We start from the raw sequence: 7,334 nt of genomic DNA on the forward strand, positions 1-7,334 counted from the left end.
ACCAGTGGGGATGTAGTGCAGTGAGTCCAGAGAGTGCACTGGCACCAGTGGGGATGCAGTGCAGTGAGTCCTGAGAGTGCACTGGCACCAGTGGGGATGCAGTGCAGTGAGTGCAGAGAGTGCACTGGCACCAGTGGGGATGCAGTGCAGTGAGTCCAGAGAGTGCACTGGCACCACTGGGGATGCAGTGCAGTGAGTCCTTATAGTGCACTGGCACCAGTGGGGATGCAGTGCAGTGAGTCCAGAGAGTGCACTGGCACCAGTAGGGATGCAGTGCAGTGACTCCAGAGAGTGCATTGACAAAAGTGGGGATGCAGTGCAGTGAGTCCAGAGAGTGCACTGGCACCACTGGGGATGCAGTGCAGTGACTCCAGAGAGTGCACTGGCACCAGTGGGGATGCCGTGCAGTGAGTCCAGAGAGTGCACTGGCACCAGTGGGGATGCAGTGCAGTGAGTCCAGAGAGTGCACTGGCACCACTTCGGATCAGTGCAGTGACTCTAGAGAGTGCACTGGCACCAGTGGGGTTGGAGTGCAGTGACTCTAGAGAGTGCACTGGCACCAGTGGGGATGCAGTGCAGTGAGTCCAGAGAGTGCACTGGCACCACTAGGGAGGCAGTGCAGTGACTCCAGAAAGTGCACTGGCACTACTGGGGATGCAGTGCAGTGAGTCCAGAGAGTGCACTGGCACCAGTGGGGATGCAGTGCAGTGAGTCCAGGCAGTTCACTGGCACCAGTGGGGATGCAGTGCAGTGACTCCAGAGAGTGCACTGGCACCACTGGGGATGCAGTGCAGTGAGTCCAGAGAGTGCACTGGCACCAGTGGGGATGCAGTGCAGTGTCTCCAGAGAGTGTACTGGCACCAGTGGGGATGCAGTGCAGTGACTCCAGGGAGTGCACTGGCACCAGTGGGGATGCAGTGCAGTGAGTCCAGAGAGTGCACTGGCACCAGTGGGGTTGCAGTGCAGTGACTCCAGAGAGTGCACTGGTACCAGTGGGGATGCAGTGCAGTGACTCCAGAGAGTGCACTGGCAGCAGTGGGGCTGCAGTGCAGTGAGTCCAGAGAGTGCATTGGCACCAGTGGGGATGCAAAGCAGTGACTCCAGAGAGTGCACTGGCACCACTGGGGATGCAGTGCAGTGAGTCCAGAGAGTGCACTGGCACCAGTGGGGATGCAGTGCAGTGAGTCCAGAGAGTGCACTGGCACCACTGGGGATGCAATGCAGTGAGTCCAGAGAGTGCTCTGGCTCCACTGGGGATGCAGTGCAGTGAGTACAGAGAGTGCACTGGCACCACTGGGGATGCAGTGCAGTGAGTACAGAGAGTGCAATGGCAGCACAGGGGATGCAGTGCAGTGATTCCAGAGAGTGCACTGGCACCACTGGGGATGCAGTGCAGTGAGTCCAGAGAGTGCATTGGTACCACTGGGAATGCACTGCAGTGAGTCCAGAGAGTGCACTGGCACCACTGGGGATGCAGTGCAATGAGTCCAGAGAGTGCACTGGCACCACTGGGGATGCACTGCAGTGAGTCCAGAGAGTGCACTGGCACCACTGGGGATGCACTGAAGTGAGTCCAGAGAGTGCACTGGCACCACAGGTGATGCACTGCAGTGAGTCCAGAGAGTGCACTGGCACCACTGGGGATGCAGTGCAGTAAGTCCAGAGAGTGCACTGGCACCACTGGGGATGCAATGCAGTGAGTCCAGAGAGTGCTCTGGCTCCACTGTGGATGCAGTGCAGTGAGTCCAGAGAGTGCACTGGCACCACTGGGGATGCAGTGCAGTGAGTACAGAGAGTGCAATGGCAGCACAGGGGATGCACTGCAGTGAGTCCAGAGAGTGCACTGGCACCACTGGGGATGCAGTGCAGTAAGTCCAGAGAGTGCACTGGCACCACTGGGGATGCAATGCAGTGAGTCCAGAGAGTGCTCTGGCTCCACTGGGGATGCAGTGCAGTGAGTCCAGAGAGTGCACTGGCACCACTGGGGATGCAGTGCAGTGACTCCAGAGAGTGCACTGGCACCAGTGGGGATGCAGTGCAGTGAGTCCAGAGAGTCGACTGGCACCAGTGGGGTGCAGTGCAGTGAGTCCAGAGAGTGCACTGGCACCAGTGGGGATGCAGTGTAGTGAGTCCAGAGAGTGCACTGGCACCACTGGGGATGCACTGCAGTGACTCCAGAGACTGCACTGGCACCAGTGGGGATGCAGTGTAGTGAGTCCAGAGAGTGCACTGGCACCAGTGGGGTTGCAGTGCAGTGAGTCCAGAGAGTGCACTGGCACCAGTGGGGATGCAGTGCAGTGAGTCCAGAGAGTGCACTGGCACCACTGGGGATGCAGTGCAGTGAGTCCTGAGAGTGCACTGGCACCAGTGGGGATGCAGTGTAGTGAGTCCAGAGAGTGCACTGGCACCAGTGGGGTTGCAGTGCAGTGAGTCCAGAGAGTGCACTGGCACCAGTGGGGATGCAGTGCAGTGAGTCCAGAGAGTGCACTGGTACCAGTGGGGATGCAGTGCAGTCAGTCCAGAGAGTGCACTGGCACCAGTGGGGATGCACTGCAGTGAGTCCAGAGAGTGCATTGGCACCAGTGGGGATGTAGTGCAGTGAGTCCAGAGAGTGCACTGGCACCAGTGGGGATGCAGTGCAGTGAGTGCAGAGAGTGCACTGGCACCACTGGGGATGCAGTGCAGTGAGTCCTGAGAGTGCACTGGCACCAGTGTGGATGCAGTGCAGTGACTCCATAGAGTGCACTGTCACCAGTGGGGATGCAGTGCAGTGACTCCAGAGAGTGCACTGGTACCAGTGGGGATGCAGTGCAGTGAGTCCAGAGAGTGCACTGGCACCACTTCGGATCAGTGCAGTGACTCTAGAGAGTGCACTGGCACCAGTGGGGTTGGAGTGTAGTGACTCTAGAGAGTGCACTGGCACCAGTGGGGATGCAGTGCAGTGAGTCCAGAGAGTGCACTGGCACCACTAGGGAGGCAGTGCAGTGACTGCAGAAAGTGCACTGGCACTACTGGGGATGCAGTGCAGTGAGTCCACAGAGTGCACTGGCACCAGTGGGGATGCAGTGCACTGACTCCAGAGAGTGCACTGGCACCAGTGGGGATGCAGTGCAGTGACTCCAGAGAGTGCACTGGCACCAGTGGGAATGCAGTGCAGTGAGTCCAGAGAGTGCACTGGCACCAGTGGGGATGATGTGCAGTGTCTCCAGAGAGTGTACTGGCGCCACTGGGGATGCAGTGCAGTGAGTCCAGAGAGTGCACTGGCACCAGTGGGGATGCAGTGCAGTGACTCCAGAGAGTCGAATGGCACCAGTGGGGTGCAGTGCAGTGAGTCCAGAGAGTGCACTGGCACCAGTGGGGATGCAGTGTAGTGAGTCCAGAGAGTGCACTGGCACCACTGGGGATGCAGTGCAGTGAGTCCAGAGAGTGCACTGGCACCACTAGGGATGCAGTGCAGTGACTCCAGAAAGTGCACTGGCACTACTGGGGATGCAGTGCAGTGAGTCCAGAGAGTGCACTGGCACCAGTGGGGATGCAGTGCAGTGAGTCCAGAGAGTGCACTGGCACCACTGGGGATGCACTGCAGTGACTCCAGAGACTGCACTGGCACCAGTGGGGATGCAGTGCTGTGAGTCCAGAGAGTGCACTGGCACCACTGGGGTTGCAGTGCAGTGAGTCCAGAGAGTGCACTGGCACCAGTGGGGATGCACTGCAGTGAGTCCAGAGAGTGCACTGGCACCACTGGGGATGCAGTGCAGTGAGTCCTGAGAGTGCACTGGCACCAGTGGGGATGCAGTGTAGTGAGTCCAGAGAGTGCACTGGCACCAGTGGGGTTGCAGTGCAGTGAGTCCAGAGAGTGCACTGGCACCAGTGGGGATGCATTTCAGTGAGTCCAGAGAGTGCACTGGCACCAGTGGGGATGCAGTGCAGTCAGTCCAGAGAGTGCACTGGCACCAGTGGGGATGCACTGCAGTGAGTCCAGAGAGTGCATTGGCACCAGTGGGGATGTAGTGCAGTGAGTCCAGAGAGTGCACTGGCACCAGTGGGGATGCAGTGCAGTGAGTCCAGAGACTGCACTGGCACCACTGGGGATGCAGTGCAGTGAGTCCTGAGAGTGCACTGGCACCAGTGGGGATGCAGTGCAGTGACTCCATAGAGTGCACTGGCACCAGTGGGGATGCAGTGCAGTGACTCCAGAGAGTGCACTGGTACCAGTGGGGATGCAGTGCAGTGAGTCCAGAGAGTGCACTGGCACCACTTCGGATCAGTGCAGTGACTCTAGAGAGTGCACTGGCACCAGTGGGGTTGGAGTGTAGTGACTCTAGAGAGTGCACTGGCACCCACTGGGGATGCACTGCAGTGACTCCAGAGACTGCACTGGCACCAGTGGGGATGCAGTGTAGTGAGTCCAGAGAGTGCACTGGCACCAGTGGGGTTGCAGTGCAGTGAGTCCAGAGAGTGCACTGGAACCAGTGAGGATGCAGTGCAGTGAGTCCAGAGAGTGCACTGGCACCACTGGGGATGCAGTGCAGTGAGTCCTGAGAGTGCACTGGCACCAGTGGGGATGCAGTGCAGTGACTCCATAGAGTGCACTGGCACCAGTGGGGATGCAGTGCAGTGACTCCAGAGAGTGCACTGGTACCAGTGGGGATGCAGTGCAGTGAGTCCAGAGAGTGCACTGGCACCACTTCGGATCAGTGCAGTGACTCTAGAGAGTGCACTGGCACCAGTGGGGTTGGAGTGTAGTGACTCTAGAGAGTGCACTGGCACCAGTGGGGATGCAGTGCAGTGAGTCCAGAGAGTGCACTGGCACCACTAGGGAGGCAGTGCAGTGACTGCAGAAAGTGCACTGGCACTACTGGGGATGCAGTGCAGTGAGTCCACAGAGTGCACTGGCACCAGTGGGGATGCAGTGCAGTGAGTCCAGGCAGCTCACTGGCACCAGTGGGGATGCAGTGCAGTGACTCCAGAGAGTGCACTGGCACCACTGGGAATGCAGTGCAGTGAGTCCAGAGAGTGCACTGGCACCAGTGGGGATGCAGTGCAGTGTCTCCAGAGAGTGTACTGGCGCCACTGGGGATGCAGTGCAGTGACTCCAGAGAGTGCACTGGCACCAGTGGGGATGCAGTGCAGTGAGTCCAGAGAGTTGACTGGCACCAGTGGGGTGCAGTGCAGTGAGTCCAGAGAGTGCACTGGCACCAGTGGGGTTGCAGTGCAGTGAGTCCAGAGAGTGCACTGGCACCACTAGGGATGCAGTGCAGTGACTCCAGAAAGTGCACTGGCACTACTGGGGATGCAGTGCAGTGAGTCCAGAGAGTGCACTGGCACCAGTGGGGATGCAGTGCAGTGAGTCCAGAGAGTGCACTGGCACCACTGGGGATGCACTGCAGTGACTCCAGAGACTGCACTGGCACCAGTGGGGATGCAGTGTAGTGAGTCCAGAGAGTGCACTGGCACCAGTGGGGTTGCAGTGCAGTGAGTCCAGAGAGTGCACTGGCACCAGTGGGGATGCAGTGCAGTGAGTCCAGAGAGTGCACTGGCACCACTGGGGATGCAGTGCAGTGAGTCCTGAGAGTGCACTGGCACCAGTGGGGATGCAGTGTAGTGAGTCCAGAGAGTGCACTGGCACCAGTGGGGTTGCAGTGCAGTGAGTCCAGAGAGTGCACTGGCACCACTGGGGATGCAGTGCAGTGAGTCCAGAGAGTGCACTGGCACCAGTGGGGATGCAGTGCAGTAAGTCCAGAGAGTGCACTGGCACCACCGGGGATTCAGTGCAGTGAGTCCAGAGAGTGCATTGGCACCAGTGGGGATGTAGTGCAGTGAGTCCAGAGAGTGCACTGGCACCAGTGGGGATGCAGTGCAGTGAGTCCAGAGACTGCACTGGCACCACTGGTGATGCAGTGCAGTGAGTCCTGAGAGTGCACTGGCACCAGTGGGGATGCAGTGCAGTGACTCCATAGAGTGCACTGGCACCAGTGGGGATGCAGTGCAGTGACTCCAGAGAGTGCACTGGTACCAGTGGGGATGCAGTGCAGTGAGTCCAGAGAGTGCACTGGCACCACTTCGGATCAGTGCAGTGACTCTAGAGAGTGCACTGGCACCAGTGGGGTTGGAGTGTAGTGACTCTAGAGAGTGCACTGGCACCAGTGGGGATGCAGTGCAGTGAGTCCAGAGAGTGCACTGGCACCACTAGGGAGGCAGTGCAGTGACTGCAGAAAGTGCACTGGCACTACAGGGGATGCAGTGCAGTGAGTCCACAGAGTGCACTGGCACCAGTGGGGATGCAGTGCACTGACTCCAGAGAGTGCACTGGCACCAGTGGGGATGCAGTGCAGTGACTCCAGAGAGTGCACTGGCACCAGTGGGAATGCAGTGCAGTGAGTCCAGAGAGTGCACTGGCACCAGTGGGGATGATGTGCAGTGTCTCCAGAGAGTGTACTGGCGCCACTGGGGATGCAGTGCAGTGAGTCCAGAGAGTGCACTGGCACCAGTGGGGATGCAGTGCAGTGACTCCAGAGAGTCGACTGGCACCAGTGGGGTGCAGTGCAGTGAGTCCAGAGAGTGCACTGGCACCAGTGGGGATGCAGTGTAGTGAGTCCAGAGAGTGCACTGGCACCAGTGGGGTTGCAGTGCAGTGAGTCCAGAGAGTGCACTGGCACCAGTGGGTATGCAGTGCAGTGAGTGCAGAGAGTGCACTGGCACCACAGGGGATGCAGTGCAGTCAGTTCAGAGAGTGCAATGGCACCAGTCGGGATGCAAAGCAGTGACTCCAGAGAGTGCACTGGCACCACTGGGGATGCACTGCAGTGTCTCCAGAGAGTGCACTGGCACCACTGGGGATGCAGTGCAGTGAGTCCAGAGAGTGCACTGGCATCACTGGGGATGCATTTCAGTGAGTGCAGAGAGTGCACTGGCACCACTGGGGATGCAGTGCAGTGAGTGCAGAGAGTGCAGTGGCACCATTGGGGATGCAGTGCTGTGAGTCCAGAGAGTGCACTGGCACCACTGGGGTTTTAGTGCAGTTAGTCCAGAGAGTGCCCTTGCACCACTGGGGATACACTGCAGTGTGTCCAGAGACTGCACTGGCACCACTGGGGATGCAGTGCAGTGAGTCCAGAGAGTGCACTGTCAACACTGGGGATGCACTGCAGTGAGTCCAGAGAATGACCTGGCACTAATGGGGATGCAGTGCAGTGACTCGAAAGAGTGCACTGGCACGACTGCGGATGCACTGCAGTGAGTCCGGAGAGTGCCCTGGCACCACAGGGGATGCAGTGCAGTTAGTCCAGAGAGTGCACTGGCACCACTGGGGATGCAGTGCAGTGAGTCCAGAG

Source organism: Anser brachyrhynchus (genome assembly GCF_964034855.1).
Source record: "Anser brachyrhynchus genome assembly, contig: SCAFFOLD_50, whole genome shotgun sequence".
Classification (NCBI taxonomy): domain Eukaryota; kingdom Metazoa; phylum Chordata; class Aves; order Anseriformes; family Anatidae; genus Anser; species Anser brachyrhynchus.